Source organism: Pseudorca crassidens, chromosome 8, assembly GCF_039906515.1.
Source record: "Pseudorca crassidens isolate mPseCra1 chromosome 8, mPseCra1.hap1, whole genome shotgun sequence".
NCBI classification, from domain to species: Eukaryota; Metazoa; Chordata; class Mammalia; order Artiodactyla; family Delphinidae; genus Pseudorca; species Pseudorca crassidens.
Window position 1 is genome coordinate 54,961,405 of NC_090303.1, and position 26,201 is coordinate 54,987,605.

Genomic DNA, 26,201 nt, shown 5'->3' on the forward strand with positions numbered 1-26,201 from the left:
ATTTTATGTAGTATATATTAGAGTCATTTTGCTTACTTCAATTGCATCTAGCCATTTTATTCAGAGGAAATGTTGACTCCTGGTGATCTAAGCCGGACCAAACCTATTCTTTACCCCAAGAATTAGAAGGTTGGGAAAAGACACACAGAATTGTAAAGTGAAGTAGCTGAATCATGCCAGGGAAGCACTATAGCAAAAGACCCCAAGTTCCTGCTGCTGCAGACCCCAGCAGGCTCAGGTTCCTATTGGTGGCAGAAATTTATAGTTACCTTTCTAACATTCACCTTCCCTTCCCCAGCCATAACAGTAACCTAAGGCCCCATTCATGTAGTTTGAATGGTATTATCTGATCCCTAGTTCGAGATCTGTCCTAAAATGCTGAAGCCAACACCTGAAACCAACAGCATAATCCATCCCCATGCCACCACTTTTAGATTAGGGATATGTAACCCGGACCTCAGCCTGGGGTGTGCTAGAGCTGGCTCATGCCAGCTCCTGAGAGCCAGGTGCTAAATTTCTTGCAAACATTCAAGTCACTTACTAACAGTGCCATTATTAAAAATTATATACAAACTCATATCTAAATTATATGAAAAGATAATAAATATGCAAAATATATCAATTTCTAATTGTTTTGTATGATTTTACTATACTTTATTAGCATCCATGTTCTTGAGATTATTCACATTTACTGTGCAGGGTGGAAATTCTATATAATGGTGGGCAACTGCATACCTTTTCCCAACTCTGTAGTCAGTGACATCACATTGATAGCCAAATGATATATATTCTTGCAGTATTTGAAAAGTATTGTCCAAGTGAGCAAACAATTCACATCATCAATGAATGAACCAATCCCAACAGCTAGAACATTTTCAAATCATGACTGGGTTGCAACCATAGGCTGGCTACAGATACAAAAGTCTGGCAAAAGTTAACACAAGTATTATGTGAAAATTAATTGGCCATATGGAATTTACATTGAAAAGTATTATATACTTATTATTCACAAATTGTTTGCTAAACATCCTTTACACGAGTAAAATTTATAATAAACTTATGTACATATGTACATGGTTATTTTTTTTTTTCAGAGAGCTGATTTTCATCATTTACCGGGAAACCAATGCCTACGCCAGCTAGTTAGTATATGGCTTTCCATGAACAAACAAGCGGTAAATCAGTCCAATCACAGTGAAGACTGGGACTTTTATGCAATGACTGAAACATCTCTCTCTCTCTGTCCCTCACACACACAGAAACACTCAATCTCTCACTCTCAATATAAACAAGGAAGAATGTAGTCTTAGGAGCCTATGGTTGCAGTCCTATGATACTATGAAAGGAGTCAACTTTAGAAGGATATAAAAGGCAGGGGGAGAGAAAGAAAGAAGCTAATTTCTTGGTGAAAGTTTTGGTCAAACAACACTATAGCAGTCCTAGTAGCCAATGAATTTTTTCATTGTTTAAGGCAATTTGAGTTGGATTTTCTGTCCTTCCTGAGACCTAATTATCCAGCTATTTAGCTTTGTAAACTGTACCACTTTCCTTCTAAGAAACATTTTTTTTTCCTCATATTAGCCAAAGTTTGTGACTCAATCTTCTAAAAGGTTAGGTTGGAGGCTTGGAGAAAAAGAATTCTCATATTTTTCTTAGAGAAGGTACCATTTAAAAAATACAGAAGGTACATTCTCAAGGGAACATGTAGGAAGCACAAAGGAAGAAGCTTTAGGGTGAGTGTTGCTTCTTGATACTCTCCAGTTTGTTATGGATAATATACTTAGGTTGGTGGAGATGGTATTCTCCTACTCAGGCCCTAGATCCTAACAGGTCATGGGAAGCCATAAGAGGGCTTACTACAGGCTTACAGACCTCTTATACCATCAACCTTATGGCCCTAAAATTATAAGATAATAATCTTTTGTGACTCTGAAATAATTTAGAAAGCCAGGTAACCTACAACCTATTACTCAACTTTTATGTATAATTTTGTATTATGCTTCCAATGCCATCTCTGCAGATTATAAAGTAATGAAAATGTATATTGTTGTGTTAACATTCTATGCAACATAACCATGTAATGATGGCAGGTCTGTGGCAGGCACTATCACAATTTTATCTACTGCTTACAACCACAAACACCCCAACAAATACAGAATTGGAAACTAGGAGTAGGGCAAGGGCCATAGATTCTCAGAGAAATTTATCCTTTGGGAATTTGTCATCAGGTTGTTGTAAAGCAAAAGTGTTGAGATACTTGTTCGTTTTCCAGGATAGGAAAGTGCCAGCCCATGTACAAAGTGCTAAATTAGTCAATCAAGTTGGTAACTATGGTTACTAGAGAAACAACAAAGGATGAAAACTCCCAGGGCTATGATAGGATCTTTGCTACAACTAACAGCACAGAGTAACTTAAAATGAGAGAACCCTAAAAGCAAATCTTGACAGTCCTACCTCAAGGCTGGGATTCATACTTAATTCTTGTATGTTACCATGCTAAAAAAACAAACAAACAAAACTCTATCTCTTGTAGCCATAGAGCTGAAGCTGCTAAAAGTCAAATATAGAAACTGATTCCATGGGAAGCTTAACTAAAAATATTAGTTGAATTTATAGTATCATTAATGTCTTTATAAAATATATGATATTGATAGAAAATTAGGGAATCCTGATCAATGAAATAAAGGCATCTAGGAGCATTCATAGGATTTGGAGAACCCCATCCCGTAAAACTACTCTAAAATATTCCCATTGTGTCTTTCTTACTGCACAGATCTAATAACTTACTCAATTCTAACATTTGTAGCCTCTTAATTTCCCCAACAACTTAATTTAAAAAGTCAGAGAATAAAAGAATTATACCCAGAAAAGATTTCATAGCTTTAAAATTTTATATCATAAAAAAATGGGAATTTGGAGATGAGTTTTTTGAGAGCTTTCAGTCATAAGGAGCAGAGTATGATTTTGGATAAGGCTTAATTATTTGCTATTGGTAAACACATAGCAATTTGGAATTCAACACCTTGCAGGCAGCTAACTATGATTCCAACAAGTTTTCTGTTTAGTCAAAGCAAAACTAGATTAAAAGGTGACCCATGCTATGGAATATTAAAAAGCAAGAAACCCCTTAGTTGGATGTCAAAGAAAGAATTCAAAGACTGCAGGAGACAGTAATGTTAGATTGGATCCATCCTGTACATTTCACCCATACATCCCCGCACTGTGTTCATTGCCAGGGTTCAGACAACTGTTCACTCTACTTTTCAATTAAGAACAAAGTGGTGGAGAGGAGCTTCATGATGGTGGAAGAGTAGGACATGGAGATCACTTCCTCCTCACAGATACATCAGAAATACATCTACACATGGAACTGCTCCTATAGAACACCTAATGAATGCTGGCAGAAGACCTCAGACCTCCCTAAAGGCAAGAAACTACCCACATACCTGGGTAGGGCAAAAGAAAAAAGAAAAACAAGAGACAAAAGAATAGGGACGGGACCTGCATCAGTGGGAGGGAGCCATGAAGGAGGAAAGGTTTCCACACACTAGAAGCCCCTTCACGGGGGGAGATTGCGGGTGGTAGAGGGGGGAAGCTTCAGAGCCACAGAGGAGAGCAGTAACAGGGGTGCGGAGGACAAAGAGGATAGATTCCCGCATGGACGATCGGCGCTGACCAGCACTCATCAGCCTTAGAGGCTTGCCTGCTCACCCGCTGGGATGGGTGGGGGCTGGGAGCTGAGGCTCAAGCTTTCGTCGGAGCGCAGGAAGAGGACTGGGGTTGGTGGCCTGAACATAGCCTGAAGGGGCTAGTGTGCCACGGCTAGCCAGGAGGGAGTCCGGGGAAAAGTCTGGACCTGCCGAAGAGGCAAGAGACTTTTTCTTGCCTCTTTGTTTCCTGGTGCGCGAGGAGAGGGGATTAAAAGCAAAGCTTAAAGGAACTCCAGAGAAGGGCGCGAAATGCGGCTATGAGCGCAGACCCCACAGACGGGCATGGGACGCTAAGGCTGCTACTGCCGCCACCAAGAAGTCTGTCTGTGAGCACAGGTCACTATCCACACCCCCCTTCCGGGGAGCTTGTGCAGCCCGCCACTGCCAGGGTCCCGGGATCCAGGGACAACTTCCCTGGAAGAACGCACGGCGCGCCTCAGGCTGGTGCAACGTCATGCCGGCCTCTGCCGCCCCAGGCTCACCCCGCATCCATACCCCTCCCTCTCCCCAGCCTGACTGAGCCAGAGCCCCTGAATCAGCAGCTCCTTTAACCTCGTCCTGTCTGAGCGAAGGACACCAGCAGACACCGACACGCAGAGGCAGGGCAAGATCCAAAGCTGAACCCCAGGAGCTCTGTGAACAAAGAAGAAAAAGGGAAATCTCTCCCAGCAGCCTCAGGAGCAGCGGGTTAAATGTGAACAATCAAACTGATGTACCCTGAATCTGTGGAATACCTGAATAGACAATGAATCATCCCAAACTTGAGGTGGTGGACCTTGGGAGCAACGATATATATATATATTTTTCCCGTTTTGTGACTATGTATGTGTATGCTTCTGTGTGTGATTTTGTCTGTATAGCTTTGCTTTTGCCATTTGTCCTAGGGTTCTGCCTGTCTTTTTTTTTTTTAACGTTTTAAAATTTTTTCTTAATAATTATTCTTTATTTTTTAATTTAATAACTTTATTTTATTTTCTTTCTTTTGTTCTTTCTTTCTATTTCTTCTTCCTTTTATTCTGAGCCATGTGGATGAAGGCTCTTGGTGCTCCAGCCAGGCATCACGGATGTGCCTCTGAGGTGGGAGAGCCAAGTTCAGGACACTGGTCCACAAGAGACCTCCCAGCTCCACGTAATATCTAACAGCAAAAATCTCCCAGAGATCTCCATCTCAACACCAGCACCCAGCTTCACTCAACGACCAGCAAGCTACAGTGCTGGACACCCTATGCTAAACAACTAGGAAGAAAGGAACATAACAACATCCATTAGCAGAGACGCTGCCTAAAATCATAATAAGGCCACAGACACCCCAAAACACAGCACCAGACGTGGATCTGCCCACCAGAAAGACAAGATCCAGCCTCATCCACCAGAACACAGGCACTAATCCCCTCTACCAGAAAGCCTACACAACCCACTGAACCAACCTTAGCCACTGGGGACAGACACCAAAAACAATGCGAACTACGAACCAGTAGCCTGCAAAAAGGAGACCCCAAACACAGTATGTTAAGCAAAATGAGAAGACAGAAACACACACGGCAGATGGAAGGAGAAAGTTAAAAACCCACCAAGACTAACAAATAACGAAGAAATAGGCAGTCTACCTGAAAAGGAATTCAGATTAATCATAGTAAACATGATCCAAAATCTTGGAAATAGAATAGAGAAAATACAAGAAACGTTTAACAAGGACCTAGAAGAATTAAAGAGCAAAAAAACAGTGAGTAACAACACAATAAATGAAATTAAAAATTCTCTACAAGGGATCAATAGCAGAATAACTAAGGCAGAAGAACGGATAAGTGACTGGGAAGATAAAATAGTTGAAATAACTACTGCAGAGCAGAATAAAGAAAAAAGAATGAAAATAATTGAAGACAGTATCAGAGACCTCTGGGACAACATTAAACTCACCAACATTCGAATTATAGGGGCCCCACAAGAAGAAGAGAAAAAGAAAGGAACTGAGAAAATATTTGAAGAGGTTATAGTTGAAAACTTCCCTAATATGGGAAAGGAAATAGTTAATCAAGTCTAGGAAGCACAGAGAGTCCCATAAAGGATAAATCCAAGGAGAAACAAGCCAAGACACATATTAATCAAACTATCAAAAATTAAATACAAAGAAAATATCTTAAAAGCAGCAAGGGAAAAACAACAAATAACACAGAAGTGAATCCCCATAAGGTTAACAGCTGATCTTTCAGCAGACACTCTGCAAGCCAGAAGGGAGTGGCAGGACATATTTAAAGTGATGAAGGAGAAAAACCTACAACCAAGATTACTCTACCCAGCAAGGATCTCATTCAGATTTGACAGATAAATTAAAACCTTTACACACAAGCAAAAGCTAAGACAATTCAGCACCACCAAACCAGCTTTACAACAAATGTTAAAGGAACTTCTCTAGGCAGGAAACACAAGAGAAGGAAAAGACCTATGATAACAAACCCAAAACAAGAAAATGGTAATAGGAACATACATATCGATAATTACCTTAAATGTAAATGGATTAAATGTCCCACCAAAAAACATAGACTGGCTGAATGGATACAAAAAAATGACCCATATATATGCTGTCTATAAGAGAGCCACTTCAGACCTAGGGACACATACAGACTGAAAGTGAGGGGATGGAAAAAGATATTCCATGCAAATGGAAATCAAAAGAACGCTGGAGAAGCAATTCTCATATCAGACAAAATAGACTTTAAAATAAAGACTATTACAAAGACAAAGAAGGACACAACATAATGATGAAGGGATCGATCCAAGAAGAAGATATAAAAATTGTAAATATTTATGTACCCAACATAGAAGCACCTCAATACATAAGGCAAATACCAACAGTGATAAAAGGGGAAATCGACAGTAACACAATCATAGTACGGCACTTTAACACCCCACTTTCACCAATGGACAGATCATCCAAAATGAAAATAAATAAGGAAACACAAGCTTTAAATGACACATTAAACAACATGGACTTCATTGATATTTATAGGACATTCCATCCAAAAACAACAGAATACACATACTTCTCAAGTGTTCTCAAGAGCTCATGGAACATTCTCCAGGATAGATCATATCTTGGGTCACAAATCAAGCCTCGGTAAATTTAAGAAAATTGAAATCATATCAAGTATCTTTTCTGACCAGAAAGCTATGAGACTAGATGTCAATTACAGGAAAAAAAATCTGTAAAATATAGAAACACATGGAGGCTAAACAATACACTACTTTATAACCAAGAGATCACTGAAGAAATCAAAGAGGAAATCAAAAAATACCTAGAAATAAATGACAATGAAAACACGATGACCCAAAACCTACAGGATGCAGCAAAAGCAGTTCTAAGAGGGAAGTTTATAGTAATACAATCCTACCATAAGAAACAAGAAACATCTCAAATAAAAAACCTAACCTTACACCTAAAGCAATTACAGAAAGAAGGACAAAAGACACCCAAAGTTAGCAGAAGTAAAGAAATCATAAAGATCAGATCAGAAATAAATGAAAGAGAAATGAAGGAAATGATAGCAAAGATCAATAAAACTAAAAGCTGGTTCTTTGAGAAGATAAACAAAATTGATACACCATTAGGCAGACTCATCAAGAAAAAAAGGGAGAAGACTCAAATCAATTAGAAATGGAAAAGGAGAAGTAAAAACTGACACTGCAGAAATACAAACGATCATGAGGGATTACTACAAGCAATTCTATGCCAATAAAATGGACAACCTGGAAGATGGACAAATCCTTAGAAATGCACAACCTTCCAAGACTGAACCAGGAAGAAATAGAAAATATGAACAGACCAATCAAAAGCACTGAAATTGAAACTGTGATTAAAAATCTTCCAACAAACAAAAGCCCAGGACCAGATGGCTTCACAGGCGAATTCTATCAAACATTTAGAGAAAAGCTAACACTTATCTTTATCAAACTCTTCCAAAATATAGAAACACTCCCACACTCATTCTACGAAGCCACCATCACCCTGATATCAAAACCAGACAAATATGTCACGAAGAAAGAAAACTACAGGCCAATATCACTGATGAACATAGATGCAAAAATCCTCAACAAAATACTAGCAAACAGAATCCAACAGCACATTAAAAGATCATATACCATGATCAAGTAGGGTTTATCCCAGGGATGCAAGGATTCATCAATATACGCAAATCAAACAATGTGATACACCATTTTAACAAATTGAAGGAGAAAAACCATATGATCATCTCAATAGATGCAGAGAAAGCTTTTGACAAAATTCAACCCCATTTATGATGAAAACCCTCCAGAAAATAGCCATAGAGGGAACTTTCCTCAACGTAAGAAAGGCCATATTTGAAAAACCCACAGCCAACATCATCCTCAATGGTGAAAAACTGAAACCATTTCCACTAAGATCAGGAACAAGACAAGGTTGCCCACTCTCACCACTATTATTCAACATAGTTTTGGAAGTTTTACCCACGGCAATCAGAGAAGAAAAAGAAATAAAAGGAATCTAAATTGGAAAAGAAGAAGTAAAGCTGTCACTGTTTGCAGATGACATGATAACTATACATAGAGAATCATAAAAATGCTACCAGAAAATTACTAGAGCTAATCAATGAATTTGGTAAAGTAGCAGGATACAAAATTAATGCACAGAAATCTCTAGCATTCCTATACACTAATGATGAATAATATGAAAGTGAAATTAAGAAAACACTCCCATTTACCACTGCCACAAACAGAATAAAATATCTAGGAATAAACCTACCTAAGGAGACAAAAGACCTGTATGCAGAAAATTATAAGACCCTGATGGAAGAAATTAAAGATGATACAAATAGATGGAGAGATATACCATGTTCTTGGATTGGAAGAATCAACATTGTGAAAATGACTCTACTACCCAAAGCAATCTACATATTCAATGCAATCCCTATCAAACTACCACTGGCATTTTTCACAGAACTAGAACAAAAATTTTCACAATTTGTATGGAAACACAAAAGACCCCAAATATCCAAAGCAATCTTGAGAAAGAAAAACGGAGCTGGAGGAGTCAGGCTCCCTGACTTCAGACTATATTACAAAGCTACAGTAATCAAGACAGTATGGTACTGGCACAAAAACAGAAAGATAGATCAATGGAACAGGATATAAAGCCCGGAGATAAACCCACACACATATGGTCACCTTATCTTTGATAAAGTAGGCAAGAATATACAATGGAGAAAAGACAGCCTCTTCAATTAAGTGGCGCTGGGAAAACTGGACAGCTACATGTAAAAGTATGAAATTAGAACACTCCCTAACACCATACACAAAAATAAACTCAAAATGGATTAGAGACCTAAATGTAAGGCCAGACACTATCAAACTCTTAGAGGAAAACATAGGCAGAACATTCTATGACATAAATCATAGCAAGATCCTTTTGACTCACCTTCTAGATAAATGGAAATAAAACCAGAAATAAACAAGAGGGACCTAACAAAGCTTAAAAGCCTTTGCACAGCAAAGGAAACCATAAACAAGATGAAAAGACAACCCTCAGAATGGGAGAAAATATTTGCAAATGAAGCAACTGACAAAGGATTAATCTCCAAAATTTACAAGCATCTTATGCAGCTCAATATCAAAAAAACATCCCAATCCAAAAATGGGCAGAAGACCTAAATAGACATTTCTCCAAAGAAGATATACAGATTGCCAACAAACACATGAATGAATGCTCAACATCATTAATCATTAGAGAAATTCAAATCAAAACTACAATGATATATCATGTCACACTGGTCAGAATGGCCATCATCTAAAAATATACAAACAATAAATGCTGGAGAGGCTGCAGAGAAAAGGGAACCCTCTTGCACTGTTGGTGGGAATGTAAATTGATACAACCACTATGGAGAACAGTATGGAATTTCCTTAAAAAACTAAAAATAGAACTACCATATGACCCAGCAATCCCACTACTGGGCATATACCCTGAGAAAACCATAAATCAAAAAGAATCATGTACCAAAATGTTCACTGCAGCTCTATTTCCAATATCCAGGACATGGAAGCAATCTAACTGTACATCGACAGATGAATGGATAAAGAAGATGTGGCACATATATACAATGGAATATTACTCATCCATAAAAAGAAACGAAATTGAGTTATTTGTAGTGAGGTAGATGGACCTAGAGTCTGTCATACAGAGTGAAATAAGTCAGAAAGAGAAAAACAAATACCGTATGCTAACACATATATATGGAATCTAAGGCAAAAAAGGTCATGAAGAACCTATGGGCAAGACGGGAATAAAGACACAGACCTACTAGCGAATGGACTTGAGGATATGGGGGGGGGGAGGGTAAGCTGGGACAAAGTGAGAGAGTGGCATGGACATATATACACTACCAAACGTAAAATAGATAGCTAGTGGGAAGCAGCCACATAGCACAGGGAGATTAGCTCGGTGCTTTGTGACCACCTAGAAGGGTGGGATAGGGAGTGTGGGAAGAAGACACAAGAGGGAAGAGATATGGGGATATATGTATATATATAACTGATTCACTTTGTTTTAAAGCAGAAAGTTAACACACCATTGTAAAGCAATTATACTCCAATAAAGATGTTAAAGAATTTAAAAGAAAAAAAGAACAAAGTGGTGATGAAAGTCGTAGTTTCTTTGAAAAACACTTTACTAGGCTGATAATTCTAGTGAACAAGGTGGGGGTAAAAATGTGATCCATGATCTCACTAGAGGTGGAATAAGCCCAGCTCAGTGGGGCCAAGATTGCATTATTACTCTCCAGGAATAAAATGTCACCCTGCCATAGATTACAGAGTTTTATGACCCCCATATTCCAGATACCTTGGCTCAAATTCAAATCCCAGTGACAGTAAATTCAAATGTGGCCCTGCTATCTCTCCTAGAATTAATCAGTCATGGCCAGAAACAAGGCTTGGTAACAGTCATGGGGGCATCATGTGCACATGAAGAGTCACTCTCGTTTTTTTTTTTTTTTTTGGCTGTGCCACGGCTTGCGGGATCTTAGTTCCCCAACCAGGGATCCAACTTGTGCCCTCTGCAGTGGAAGCACAGAGCCCTAACCACTGGACCATCAGGGAAGTCCCCAACTCTACATAAATCCATTATGTTCTTTTTTACTTGGTTCTCAACACATGTATACACACACACACACACACACACACACACACACACTCACCACACATACACCTTTGTTTCCTTAATCCAAAAATGTCACCGCCTAATAAGATCTAAACTCTCCCACGCACACGTACTTCCTCCCCATCAGCACACAATTTCCAGTTTATATCCTGGAACTTAACCAGAATTCTTTCCCCTATAGCAATACCCCGAACTTCCACTTTGCCTTCCCAACATAATAACTCATATTAAAAATTAAAGGGAACCAGTATAGGGATTTGCTATTTGCCATGCACTGGTAAATTGTTAACAACAGCATTCTGGGGGGAAAATGTCTTGATTTATAGCATTTGTTAATTTCCATAAACACTTTCACCATTGCCAAGTTCGAGCTAGCAATATGATGTCACTGACCTGCGGAGTTGGAAAGAGATGTACACAAGCAGCTCTGTAAGTAAATACAAGCTGGCTCCAGCACACCTATATAATTATACAATCAGGAACTGGGGAAATTCTGGAGCTTTATGCCCTATTGATTGTCTTCTTAGGCATATTTAGCTCATTTTCATTTATTCCCTTACCCTCAATATCTCCCCTTACTAGTAGAATTCAGTGATGTTCTGTAACATCAGGAATTAGTGCAAGCATTAAGCCAGGATCCAACAGTCTCCCCCAATTTTTTAAATATCTCTTTTCTTATGTATTTACTAGATCAACTCATCCCATTTGAAGAAAGGTTGGAACAACTTTCCCAATACATACATTTAGTGTTATAATAGCATCATTTTCTTAAGCTTCCTCTTGTTCAAGAAGGGAGAGGCTCAGCTCAGAAAATTAGGTAATAAAATGAGTATGTGGCAATAAAATGGGTATCTGGTTGATTCAGATTGGAATTTTTAAGTTTTCCTACAAATTAAGTGGGGCTTAATTAATTAAATGAAGTAGGAACAGTCAATTTTATTTCCTTAGAACATACGGTTAATGAGACATAGTTGGTATAAAGTCTTTTGCCAGACTATGCACCTACTCTGGGGTATTGCACTGATCTTACTGCCACTCCCATTAGGGAGCCATATACCTATTCTGCTTCAACTTATGATCAATATAAGTTCCATAAAGGCAGAGGCATTGTATGTTTTGTTCCAAGAATTGTTCTGACATCAAAAGGAAGGAGAGAAGTAAGGAAGGGAGGGAAACAGGGAAGGGGAAATGTTGAAAGATTGATCAAACGTGATAAAAAAAATAGAATCTGGAAGTTTGAAGGCACCTGATGTTATCTAATTCAGAAGCCTCATCTACAGATTAGGAAATGGAATACTGGAAGAGGTCAAAATACTTGTCCATGGATAGCCCATCTATAAGTGCCAAGTCAGAACACAGATCATAGGTATCCTGATTCTATAAAAGGCAGTCTACTTTTAGGAAAGACTATAAAATTGGATACAGGATGGAAAATTGCCATGGAGGCATACTGAGGTATACAGAGAAGCGTGGCGTAAAAGGGAATCGATTTTTAATACACCACGATTGTGTAAAAAGCATGCCATTCTTTAGAATTAAAGTAAGTAAAATGCACCAGAACGCTTGGATCCTTGCTTTCAGCTTTCTGATTCCTGGCCATCCCAGTGTCTCCAAAGGTGCTGACATTCACAATGGAGATTTTTTTTTTTTTTGTCAAAACACAGATGAGTTCTCTCCACTTGGCCTCCAACACATTCTGTGGAGAGGTCACTCCAAACTGTCATTTTGGTATTTCACTGTTTGGAGGGTCACAAACTATTTACAGAAGCAGGCAGATTCTCTACACATTTGTCTGAAAAGCAAAGTGCTTTGTTATCATCTTCATTTATCATGAATAATCCAAAATTTTATACCCCAAAAATGGAAAGATAAAAGAATCATCTGATTCCATTCAGGAAGGTCATTCTTTGAAATGCTAAAAGTCTACTAAAATTTCACTAAAAATAGCCTATAATAATAATAAAATAAGTTGAATTTTCTTTCTATATTTTGATCTATGAATCAAACTCTATCTCAATGTATAAATTAATCTCTGAATGCATAAATCTTGTTTTGTCAAAATACTTAAATTAAAACCAAAAACAAAAACCTGTCACTTTGAGTATCACAAAAGACTCAGCTCTCTCATTATCACTGTAGGATGGAACATCCAATTAAGCTTTCTTAGAATTTTAGGAAGCTTCAGTTCTGGGCCACAGTTCTGTAATGATACTCAGTAGGATGAAGATTTCACTTTCCCTATTTGAAAGCTGCTTTTTTCTTAAAGGAGAAAATTGTGCCAATCAAATTTGAATTTTTCTAGAACAAATAGGTGATTTAGGAAAAGACCAATGCATATCATTTGTGGCACTTTTTGTTTTTTTCAGTAATCCTTCCAATATAACTTTAGCTGCTAAGGTACAGAAAGGTTCTAAAAAAGAAAAGCTGAATATAAAGACCTATGGAAGGATGGGTGAGTTATGGCTAACAAAGGTGACATATTGGAAAGAGTAAGATAATTTGGATAATGATTCACTCAGTCTTTCTATGATCCAGGTAACCTAGTGTATCATTTATGGAATGATAATGAAGAGGAAGAAAGAGAAAGAATTATCAACCAAACACATACTCTGCAAGGGACTGGGTAAGTTACAAATCTCTCTGACATTAATACACTCTTGTTGCAAAGATACATCAAAAAGATAAGATGCCTACAAAGAAGGAGCTTTATAGGATGAGATGTTTAGACAAATCTTAACAGAAGATGTGAATCCTTGGAAGTTCAGTAGGATAATTAAAACCAGTGAAGCAAGGGGAAAGGGTGATAACATTACAGCTTGCAGAAAATTCAAAGAGATATTATATATTGCACTTACATGAATTTCGAATCAGATGCAACTAACTTGCCCTAACACTTACAAGATACAGAAACTTAGTTACTTAACCTCCATGTAAAATAACAACAACAATATAATGAATACTAAGTGTTTGTTACCCATCATTGATTACTTTAAATGTTTTTACATGTATTAATTTATATAACCTTCACAAAACCGAGGAAGTCATTAGTATGATTATACCCTATTTACAGATGCTGGAATTGAAATATACAGATGCTACAAAATTTGCCCAAGTTCATACAGCTAATAAGTGGTGCAGAAGGGATTTCAACATAGGTACTCAATAAATGGAAGTTATTTTTTACTTAAAATATTTTAAAATAATGAACTAAAAAGCTCTACAAAATACTGGATAAAACAACTTTTCAAATTGAAAAAACTGCAAACATCATATTTTTATTGCAGAGTTTCCCCATTTCCTCCATTGAGGTTAGTGTATTATAATCTCTTATATAATGACTATTCAAAAATGGAGTAGGTTACATAGAAATTGAAATCAGCCTAAAATATTTGTTAGCCAGGAGTCATTGTTCTACTCAAGATTACTGGATATAGTAAATTAACCTAGGGCAATACTGTACTGCTATATCGGAATGATAAAAAATGTGAGTAACTTCATGAGTGATTTATCAAATGCAGCTGAATAAATTACTAACAGTTCAAACACACACGTTAGGAAAAAATTAACAAGTGCTTAAAAAAGAAAACATTCAATATTGTGTACATATATTTATAGGACATGTGTGTGTGTACGTGTATGTGTAAATTCACAGTAATCTGTATTCATATTATGGATTATCTGTAAATTTTGATATTTAAATTCATTATAATACAGAGTGTTCTGTGTGTTTGCTTCCGAAGTGCTATTTTGTTATTTTCAACCAAATAAACTAGGTGGATCAATAAAAAGCAACACAACTTAATCAGATAAATGGAGAAAATATTCATAAATACCCTGTTATCTTAATCAGTCTGAAGAAGGGTTCCAAAAGGAGCAGTTTGCTCTTTTACCTTTTAAGTTTTATTCCTAACAAAGTTAAAAACTATCTCTTCATTTAGGATACTTTTTCATATTTAAGTCAAAGTGTACACAAATTTCCTACATGTTAATTATGTTAGAGCAGAATATAGGTTATTTTTTTAATTGGTGAGGGTTTATTTTTTTCCTGTCATTTTAATGTAAGATTGACACAGACTGCTACAACACCTGAGATTCTACAGAGAACTACATGCTTCTGTTATTAGAAAACCTTTGTGGAAGCACTTGAACTTTACTTCTTAAAGAAATGAATATGGAGGTTTCAAGCATTTTTGTCAGCACACTGCCATTCACAACAAACTTCTACGTACTTATTTTCTACCTTTTCCTAAGAAGGTAGTTCTCACTCACTAGAACCCCACACACCACCGACAGATTCAAAGCTCCTGAGCTCAGAAGTGAACAAAACACAGAGAGAAGTATAGTTAGTAGTCCAAAGTTTGGTTTAAATATTTGAAGAACACCAAACACCCAATAACACATATCAAATAGATGATTATCGTTTCTATGATGTAATAAATCAACAACTAAAACCACCTAAGACTGAAAATTTCTGTACTCGGTGTCTATCGGTATAAAGCCAATAAGGATTAAAAAAGGATTTCAGTGTCTCCTATAGCTTTAAGGACAAAATTTGGAATTTTTAAAACCAATAGTCCTCCAGAATCTGGTCTTCTAACTACCTCTCCGTTTCAGCTCCTGACATTCTCCCAAACTCACTTAGAATTCTTGTTTGGTGTAATATTTGTAGCTTCAAGTGTTCATGAGCCCTGGCACATGCACTCATGGCATTATGGAAAAGTGCATCCATCTCCCTGTTACTGATCTCACTAGATCCCCTTACCAGTGTCTCCTTCTTCCAGAAGCCCTTTTCTAAACCAATCCAGTAGGATTCTATCGTTCTAAGGAGATACAAATAGATGATGATCAATGACAGACAGACAGATAGATAATCGATCATAACACTTTGTACTGTGTGGCACCATAGTCATTGATTTTTTTTTTTTTGTCTCCTTTGCAGAATTAAGCTACTTAAGGACAACCATTATGTCTTCTTTGACTGCCCTATGGAACGAAGCGAGAACATATTGTCTATATTTTATATATGTTAAAATTATGCTAACCTCTATACTTTTGTGTATGTTTAAGTTTTTCCATAATAAAAAGTTTTTAAAATATCAGTTTAAAACAGAAAAAGTTCTGTGGCAATTATCAAACATATACAAACCTCTCTAATGATGTATAAAAACTGATATAGTCAAGTGGCTTCAGAATGTTTCAAAAATGCTTACCAACTTCAAATATTTTAGGTTATTTGGGGTTATTAAACAACAACAACAAAATGAAATCTCATTTAAATTCACATAGAGTACAGAGAGATTTTTTTGAGATATAATTGACATGTAACATTATATTAGTTTCAGGTATTCAGTATAATGGTTTGGTATTTCTATACACTGTGAAATGACAACAACAATACATCTGGCTGTTACAAAATGGCTTATTAACCAATTTCAACAACTCATTGCCTGGTTTAGTTTTCACAGTCCTTCTACAAGGATCAAGTGATCTAAGCACATTTTTTAAATGGAGGCTTAGATGTCCATTTACTGGGTATGTGCATGGAAAGGGAAAGAGAGAAATGGTAGCACATCAATTTCTCAATCCCTGCTCCCCCACCATAACTCCCTTTCACCTTCTCTCATTCTCATGAGAGCATTCTCATGCTCTCTAAGGGAAAGTTGTGACTTTGAGTGGAAGTGATGTCAATGGCTCATCCTTGGCACAAAGATTAATTTTCTAATCCTTAAGCAAAAGTCAAGTTCATTCATAACAAATCACCCTAATGGAATAAATGTAATGCCGAACACAGCTGACTTTTGTAACAACCCCTCAAAACTCCATACATGAAAGCAAAATTAGCTTCTCAACCAGCCTCTCAATCCAATACTGTTACCTCAGAAGCAGCAGATGAAGTGCTCGTTGCGCATTCATGTATTTCCTTCTAAGATCTACTGGTTCAAAAACGTTTTTGATGACTTAAAGAGACAGATTTAATAAATGAGAACATTCTTTGGCAGGGATAATTAGAACCAGCATAAAGTTATCTTTATATCCTGAACACATTTTGATACAAAATATGCTTACTATTTATCTTTTTATTAAAAAAATTTTTAACATCTTTATTGGAGTATAATTGCTTTACAATGGTGTGTTAGTTTCCGCTGTATAACAAAGTGAATCAGCTATATGCATACATATATCACCATATACCCTCCCTCTTATGTCTACCTCCCATGCTCCCTATCCCACCCCTCTAGGTGGTCACAGCACCGAGCTGATCTCCCTGTGCTATGTGGATGCTTCCCGTGAGCTATCTATTTGACATTTGGTAATGTGTATATGTCAATGCTACTCTCTCAATTCATCCCAGCTTACCCTTTCCCCTCGTGTCCACAAGTCCGTTCTCTACCTCTGCGCATTGATTCCTGTCCTGCCCCTAAGTTAATCAGAACCATTTCTTTTTTTTAGATTCCATATATATGTGTTAGCATGCAGTATTTGTTTTTGTCTCTCTGACTTACTTCACTCTGTATGACAGACTCTAGGTCCATCCACCTCACTACAAATAACTCAGTTTCGTTTCTTTTTATGGATGAGTAATATTCCATTGTATATATGTGCTACATATTCTTTCTCCACTCATCTGTCGATGGACACTTAGCTTGCTTCCATGTCCTGGCTATTGTAACTACTGCTGCAATGAACATTGTGGTACATGTCTCTTTTGGAATTATGATTTTCTCAGGGTATATACCCAGTACTGGGATTGTTGGGTCACATGGTAGTTCTATTTTTAGTTTTTAAATGAACCTCCATACTGTTCTCCATAGTGGCTGTATCAATTTATATTCCCACCAACAGTGCAAGAGATTCCCTTTTCTCCACACCCTCTCCAGCATTTACTGTTTGTAGATTTTTTGATGATGGTCATTCTGACCACTGTGAGGTGATACCTCATTGTGGTTTTGACTTGCACTCTCTAATGATTAGTGATGTTGAGCATCCTTTCATGTGTTTGTTGGCAATGTGTATATCTTCTTGGAGAAATGTCTATTGAGGTCTTCTGCCCATTTTTGGATTGGGTTGTTTGTTTTTTTGATATTGAGCTGCATGAGCTGCTTGAATATTTTGGAGATTAATCCTTTGTCAATTGCTTCCTTTGCAAATATTTTCTCCCATTCTGAGGCTTGTCTTTTCATCTTGTTTATGGTTTCCTTTGCTGTGCAAAAGCTTTGAAGTCTCATTAGGTCCCATTTGTTTATTTTTGTTTTTATTTCCATTTTTCTAGGAGGTGAGTCAAAAAGGATCTTGCTGTGATTAATGTCATAGGGTGTTCTGCCTAAGTATTCCTCTAAGAGCTTTATAGGGTCTGGCATTACATTTAGGTCTTTAACCCATTTTGAGTTGATTTTTGCGTATGGTGTTAGGAACTGTTCTAATTTCATTCTTTTACATGTAGCCGGCCAGTTTTCACAGCATCTCTTATTGAACAGGCTGTCTTTTCTCCCCTGTATATTCTTGCCTCCTTTATCAAAGGTGACCATATGTGCGTGGTTTTATCTCTGGGCTTTCTATCCTGTTCCATTGATCTATAGTTCCATTTCTGTATCAGTAACATACTGTCTTGATTATTGTAGCTTTGTAGTAAAGTCTGAAGTCAAGGAGCCTGATTCCTCCAGCTCCGTTTTTCTTTCTCAAGATTGCTTTGGCTATTCGGGGTCTTTTGTATTTCCATAAAAATTGTAAAACTTTTTGTTCTAGCTCTGTAAAAAATGCCATTGGTAGTTTGATAGGGATTTCATTGAATCTGTAGATTGCTTTGGGTACTATAGTCATTTTCACAATGTTGATTCTTCCAATCAAAGAACATGGTATATCTCTCCATCTGTTGTATCATCTTTAAATTCTTTCATCTGTGTCTTATAGGTTTCTGCATGCAGGTCTTTTGTCTCCTTAGGTAGGTTTTCCTAGGTATTTTATTCTTTTGGTTGCAATGGTAAATGGGAATATTTCCTTAATTTCTCTTTCAGATTTTTCACCGTTATTGTATACGAATGCAAGATATTTTCTGTGCATTAATTTTGTATCCTACTACTTTACCAAATTCATTGATTAGCTCTAGTAGTTTTCTGGTAGCACCTTCAGGATCCTCTAGGTGTATTATCACGTCATCTGCAAAAAGTGACAGTTTTACTACTTCATTTCTGATTTGGATTCCTTTTATTTCTTTTTCTTCTCTGATTGCTGTGGCTAAAACTTCCAAAACTATGTTGAATAATAGTGGTGAGAGGGAGTAACCTTTTCTTGTTCCTGATCTTGGAGAAAATGGTTTCAGTTTTTCACCACTGAGAACAATGTTGGCTGTGGGTTTGTCACATATGGCCTAAATTATGTTGATGTAAGTTCCCTCTATGCCCACTTTCTGAAGAGCTTTTATCATAAATCGGTGTTGAATTTTCTCAGAAGCTTTTTATGCACCTATTGAGATCATACGGTTTTATCCTTCTATTTGTTAATATAATGTATCACATTCATTGATTTGTGTATGTTGAAGAATCCTTGCATTCTTGGGATAAACCCCACTTGATCATGGTGTGTGATCCATTTAATGTGCTGTTGGATTCTGTTTGCTAATGTTTTGTTGAGGATTTTTGCATCTATGTTCATCAGTGATATTGGCTTGTAGGTTTTTTTTTGTGATATCTTTGTCTGCTTTTGGTATCAGGGTGATGATGGCCTCGTAGAATGAATTTGGGAGTGTTCCTCCCTCTGCCATGTTTTGGAAGAATTTGAGAAGGATAGGTGTTAAGTCTTCTCTAAATGGTTGATAGAATTCACCTGTGAAGCCATCTGGTCCTGGGTTTTTGTTAGTTGGCAGATTTTAATCACAGTTTCAATTTCAGTGCTTGTGATTGGTCTGTTCATATTTTCTATGCCTTCCTGGTTCAGTCTTGGAAGTTTGTACTTTCCTAAGAATTTGTCCGTTACTTCCAGGTTGTCCATTTTATTGGCATATAGTTGCTTGTAGTAGTCTCTCATAATCCTTTGTATTTCTGCAGTGTCAGTTTTTACTTCTCCTTTTTCATTTCTAATTCTATTGATTTGAGTCTTCTCCCTTTTTTTCTTGATGAGTCTGGCTAATGGTTTATCGATTTTGTTTATCTTCGCAAACAACCAGCTTTTAGCTTTATTGATCTTTGCTGTTGCTTCCTTCATTTCTTTTTCATTTATTTCTGTTTGGACCTTTATGATTTCTTTCCTTCTCCTATCTTTGGGTTTTGTTTCTTCTTCTTCCTCTAATTGCTTTAGGTGTAAGGTTAGGTTGCTTCTTTGAGATTTTTCCTGTTTCTTGAGGTAGGATTGTAGTGCTATAAACTTCCCTCTTACAACTGCTTTTGCTGCGTCCCATAGGTTTTGGGTCATCGCATTTTCACTGTCATTTTTTTCTAGGTATTTTTCGATTTGCCCTTTGATATCTTCAGTGATCTCATGGTTATTTAGTAGCATACGGTTTAACTTCCATGTGCTTGTATTTTTTACAGTTTTTTCCCTATAACTGGTATCTAGTCTTATAGCGCTGTGGTCAGAAAAGATACTTGTCATGATTTCAATTTTCGTAAATTTACCAAAGCTTTATATGTGACCCAAGATATGATCTATCCTGGAGAATGTTCCATGTGCACTCAAGAAGAAAGTGTATTCTGGTTTTTTTGGATGGAATGTCCTATAAATATCAATGAGGTCCATCTGGTCTAATGTATCATTTAAAGCTTGTGTTTCCTTATTTATTTTCATTTTGGATGATCTGTCCATTGGTGAAAGTGGGGTGTTAAAGGCCCCTACTATTACTGTTTTACTGTCAATTTCCCTTTTTATCGCTGTTAGCATATGCTTTGTATATTGAGGTGCTCCTATGTGGGTGCATGAATATTTACAATTGTTATATCTTTTTCATGGATTGATCCCCTGATCATTATGTAGTGTCCTTCTTTGTCTCTTGCAACAGTCTTTATTTTAATGTCTATTTTGTGTGATATGAGAATTGCTACGCCAGCTTTCTTTTGATTTCCATTGGCATGGAATATCTTTTTCCATCCCCTCACTTTCAGTCTGTATGTGTTCCTAGGTCTGAAGTGGGTCATGTGTAGACAGCATATATATGGGTCTTGTTTTTGTATCCATTCCGCCAGTCTATGTCTTTTGGTGGTAGCATTTAATCCATTTACATTTAAGGTAATTATCGATATGTATGTTCCTATTACCATTTTCTTAGTTGTTTTGGGTTTGTTATTGTAGGTGTTTTCCTTCTCTTGTGTTTGATGCCTAGAGAAGTTCCTTTAGCATTTGTTGTAAAGCTGGTTTGGTGGTGCTGAATTCTCTTAGCTTTTGCTTGTATGTAAAGGTTTTAATTTTTCCATCAATTATGAATGAGATCTTTGCTGGGTAGAGTAATCTTGGTTGTAGTTTTTTCCCTTTCATCACTTTAAATATGTCCTGCCACTCCCTTCTGGCTTGCATAGTTTCTGCTGAAAGATCAGCTGTTAACCATATGGGGATTCCCTTGTATGTTATTTGTTATTTTTCCCTTGTTGCTTTTATTATTTTTTCTTTGCATTTAATTTATGATAGTTTGATTAATATGTGTCTTGGCGTGTTTCTCCTTGGATTTATCCTGTATGGGACTCTCTGTGCTTCCTGGACTTATTTCCTTGCTCATATTAAGGAAATTTTCAACTATAATCACTTCAAATATTTTCTCAGTTCCTTTCTTTTTCTCTTCTTCTGGGTCCCCTATAATTCGAATGTTGGTGCGTTTAATGTTTTCCCAGAGGTCTCTGAAACTGTCCTCAATTCTTTTCATTCTTTTTTCCTTATTCTGCTCTGTGGCAGTAATTTCCACTTGTTTTATCTTCCAGGTCACATATCCGTTCTTCTGCCTCAGTTATTCTGCTATTGATTCCTTCTAGAGTATTTTTAATCTCATGTATTGTGTTGTTCATCATTGTTTGTTTGCTCTTTAGTTCTTCTAGGTCCTTGTTAAACATTTCTTGTATTTTCTCCATTCTGTTTCCAAGATTTTGGATCATATTTGGATCATATCATTCCTCTGAATTCTTTTTCAGGTAGACTGCCTATTTCCTCTTCATATGTTTGGTTTGATGTGTTTTTACCTTGCTCCTTCTTCTGTTGCATATTTTTCTGTCTTCTCATTTGTTTAACTTACTGGGGTTGGGATTTCCTTTTGCAGGCTGCAAGTTTGCAGTTCCTCTTATTTTTGGTGTCTGCCCCCAGTGGGTGAAGTTGGTTCAGTGGCTTGTGTAGGCTTCCTGGTTGTGGGGGGGACTGGTGCCTGTGTTTTGGTGGGTGAGGCTGGATCTTGTCTTTCTAGTGGCAGGGTTGCATCCATTGGTGTGTCTTGGGTTGTCTTTGAAGTTAGTATAACTTTAGGCAGCCTCCCTGCTAACAGGTGTGTTTGTGTTCCTGTCTTGCTAGTTGTTTGGCATGAGGCATTCAGCAGTGTAGCTTGCTGGCTGTTGGGTGGAGCTGGGTCTTAGTGTTGAGATGGAGATCTCTGGGAGAGCTCTTGCCAATTGATGTTACATGGGGCTGGGAGATCTCTGGTGGCCCAATATCCTGGACTTGGCTCTCCCACCTTGCAGGCTCAGGTCTGACACCTGGCTGGAGCACCAAGACCCTGCCAGCCACTTGGCTCAGAAGAAAGGGAAGAAAAAAAAAAGAAGAAGAACACCAAACAGAAGCCTAGGACAAATGGTAAAAGCAAACCTAAACAGACAAAATCACACAAAGAAACATACACATACACACTCACAAAAAGAGAAAAAAGGGAAAAAATTTTTCAAAATTAAAAAAATAAAATATACAAAAAAAGGAAGAGAGCAACCAAACCAATAAACAAATCCACCAATGATATCAAGCACTAAAAACTAACTAAGATAAACATAAAACCATAAACAAATCAGACACAGAAAGCAAACCCCAAGTCTACAGTTGCTCCCAAAGTCCACCCCCTCAATTTTGGGAACATCTGTTGTCTATTCAGGTATTCCACAGATGGAGGTTTTATCAAGTTGACTGTGGGGATTTAATCTGCTGCTCCTGAGGCTGCATGGAGAAGTTACCCTTTCTCTTCTTTGTTCACACAGCTCCTGGGTTTCAGCTTTGGTTTTGGCCCTGCCTCTGTGTGTAGGCTGCCCTCAGGCATCTGTTCCCTGACCAGACAGGAGGGGTTTAAAGCAGCAGCTGATTAGAGCGCTCTTGTTCACTCAGACTGGGGAGAGGGAGGGGTACGGTAGTCATAATTGGAATGCGGGGCGAGCCTGCAGCAACAGTGTAACATAACAACAGCCTGAGGTGTGTCATGTGTTCTCCTGGGGAATTTGTCCCTGGATGGTGGGACCCTGGCAGTGGTGTCCTTCACAGGCTCCTGGGGGTGGGTGGGTAGTGACCTGTGCTTGCATACAGGATTCTTGGTGGCAGCGGTGGAAGCATTAGTGGTTCATGCCCATCTCTGGGTTCTGAGCTGATGGCTGCAGCTTGCGCCCATCTCTGGAGCTCACTTAGGCGGTGCTCTGCCTTCTGTGGGCATACACAAAGGGAATCCCCTCTCCTTGTGCACCCTGAAACCATGGTCTTTTGCTTCTTATGCAGGTCCAGACTTTTTCCTGGGCTCCCTCCTGGCTAGCTGTGGCGCACTAACCCCCTTCAGGCTGTCTTCACGCAGCCAATCCCAGTCCTCTCCCTGGTTCTGACCTCTGAAACCTGAGCCGCAGCTCCCAGCCCCCACTCGCCCCAGCGGGTGAGCAGACAAGTGTCTCAGGTTCGTGAGTGCTGGTCAGCACTGATCCTCTGTGCGGGAATCTCTCCATTTTGCCCTCTGCACCCCTGATGCTGCACTCTCCTCCGTGGCTTCAAAGCTTCCCCCGTGCCCACCACCTCCGTCCCCACCAGTGAAGGGGCTCCCTAGTGTGTGGAAACTTTTCCTCCTTCACAGCTCCCTCCCAGAGGTGCAGGTCTTGTCCCTATTCTTTTGTCTCTGTTTTTTCTTTTTTCTTTTGCCCTACCCAGGTACGTGGGGATTTTCTTGCCTTTTGGCAAGTCTGACGTCTTCTGCCAGCATTCAGTAGGTGTTCTCTAGGAGCTGTTCCACATATAGATGTATTTTTGACGTATTTGTGGGGAGGAAGGTGATCTCCACGTCTTAATCCTCTGCCACCTTGAAGGTCTCTCTCCAAAATATGCTTACTATTTAAATATTAATGCTGTCTTTTCTATCTTGTCCAAGGGACAAAAAACTTAAGTACGAAATCCCTTACACCGACTGATCATTGTCAATTTTTTCTTTCTAACCCCCCGAAGTAAGATAACCAAAAACAGAATATAAAGTAATATTTTCCTAGCACATATTAGACACTGTTACTTTCCTAGATAATTTCTTCAGCTGTGGGGTAGGATCATAGTATCTTCTAAAAAAATAATATCAATTCAGAATCCATTTAGCTCTTGGCTCAGTGCTAAATCTCACACCATAAGAAAAAATATCTGGAACAACTGTTAAAACAAGTCTTACTGCAAAACTCACCATAGCTCCTTGTCAGTAATGTTGATATGGTTAGTATTAAACAATGCCTCCCCAAATAGGGCAAGTATATTTGCTTAAAAAGTGTGTTATAAAAGATGTACTCAATAAATATTTCTTGAATAAGCCCACCAGATAGATTATAAAGGAAATGCACTAAAATTTCTAATCCAATATCCCTCATTTTATTAGCTTTTAAAGTTTTGTGATTAAATTAAACCATGTTTTAGGAAAAAAAGGTAAGACTTTTTAAAGTGATTTTTAATGAATGCTTTTGTGACACAAATAACTACTCCGTTTGTTTCCTTTTCCTACCTTTTGTTCTCTATTCTTCCATTTGTGACTACGCATTCTCTCTGCTCAAAACTAGGAGATAAGTAAATGTACAGGCAAAATAATTACTGTTTGTCTTATATAATCAGGTCAAGGATGGAAAGGTAGTAAAGTTTTGGAAGACAGCAAAGAAAATTTATATTAACATGAGTATTGCTCCTCTTTAGTGCTTGAGGACATGAAAAGGGAATTCATGATATTTGGGTTGTGGATCAGGATTATTTTCTCTTCTGAATAGGTCAGCATGTATCTTTGAAAGAGTTATACAATTCTGGGATTTGGATGTTTCCCAAATGTCACAATATTTTCATCTGTTTCAATCTCTATATAATACTTTTTCTTCTACTTAATTTCTACAAGATAAAATTATGTTATTTTTTTAAATTCCAATGAGTGGTATTCAATCTCAGATTCTCACATGAAATTTAGACTAAGGTTAATTCTTGCCTGTCTAAATATTTGTCATTCAGAAATGCCAAGAGCATATATAATGCATTTAAACAATTCACTTTCAAAATAAGAGAAAAGAAAGCACCTTACTAATTAAAAGCCAACAAATCACATTGCTCAAGTGTAAATACTAATAGTGGCTACATTAGAGACATAAAGGTATAGATGAATGACTTTTATTTTTACCTACTTTCTCATTTTTCTAATTTTCTGTAATGAAAATGATATAATTCTTATTATTCTCATTCTTTAATAAAATTATTTCATTTCATCCTTTAATAAAAAATTTGAAAATGTGTGTTTTAATCAATGATCTCTTGCATTTAGATAGTGAAAAGCAAATACAGAATCAGTGTATAAATTTTATGAGGAATATGAGATACTTGGAGGTTGCAGTAGGAATACTGGCACAGGTTTTTATAATGAGTCTATTGATACTATATACACTGAAATACTAGAAACCATGTGCCAGATACCGGCACTAACAAACCATCTAGTGATAGAAAAACAGCAATAAAAAAAGAATATTCAAGTGAGAAGCTAGTGCCCTTTACAAATGCATAAAGTGACAATTTTGCAGCCGAAATACTAGATCTCACCAGTTCAGAGATATGTTGGGTTCATTGCTGCTGCTCCATTTTCATTCATATGGAATATAAACAGTTAATGCAGTAATCATGGTAAGTTTTAAAAAATTATTCAAACTAATTCCTCACTCTTAGGTTTTAGTGTTTTAATGTAAATGTATATAGCTAAATATGTAAAGATATTACTAAGAATGAAATGTATTATTTTTAAGGAAAGTCCATGGGTCTTGATTTTGAATAGAAAAATAAAAAGCAAACATTGAGTTCTGAAGAAATGGTAGGGAAAAAAGTTATTTAAAAAGGTCAACTCTGGAAAGAACACAAAGGAAACATATGATGACTATGTTTTCAAA

At 37.4% G+C, this 26,201-nt stretch overlaps 1 long non-coding RNA gene across 2 annotated transcripts in view; it reads right to left on the minus strand.

Moving 5' to 3' along the window:
• The window catches only part of LOC137229093 (uncharacterized), a 410,710-nt gene that overhangs the window by 50,927 nt on the left and 333,582 nt on the right, over window positions 1-26,201 (minus strand). The window contains exon 6 of one of the 2 annotated variants that reach the window (XR_010945530.1): window positions 22,368-22,665. The exons of the other annotated variant lie outside the window; for it this stretch is intronic. This is a non-coding gene — a long non-coding RNA (uncharacterized lncRNA). Of the gene's footprint in view, window positions 1-22,367; window positions 22,666-26,201 lie in introns of those variants that run through there. 2 annotated transcript variants of the gene reach the window in all.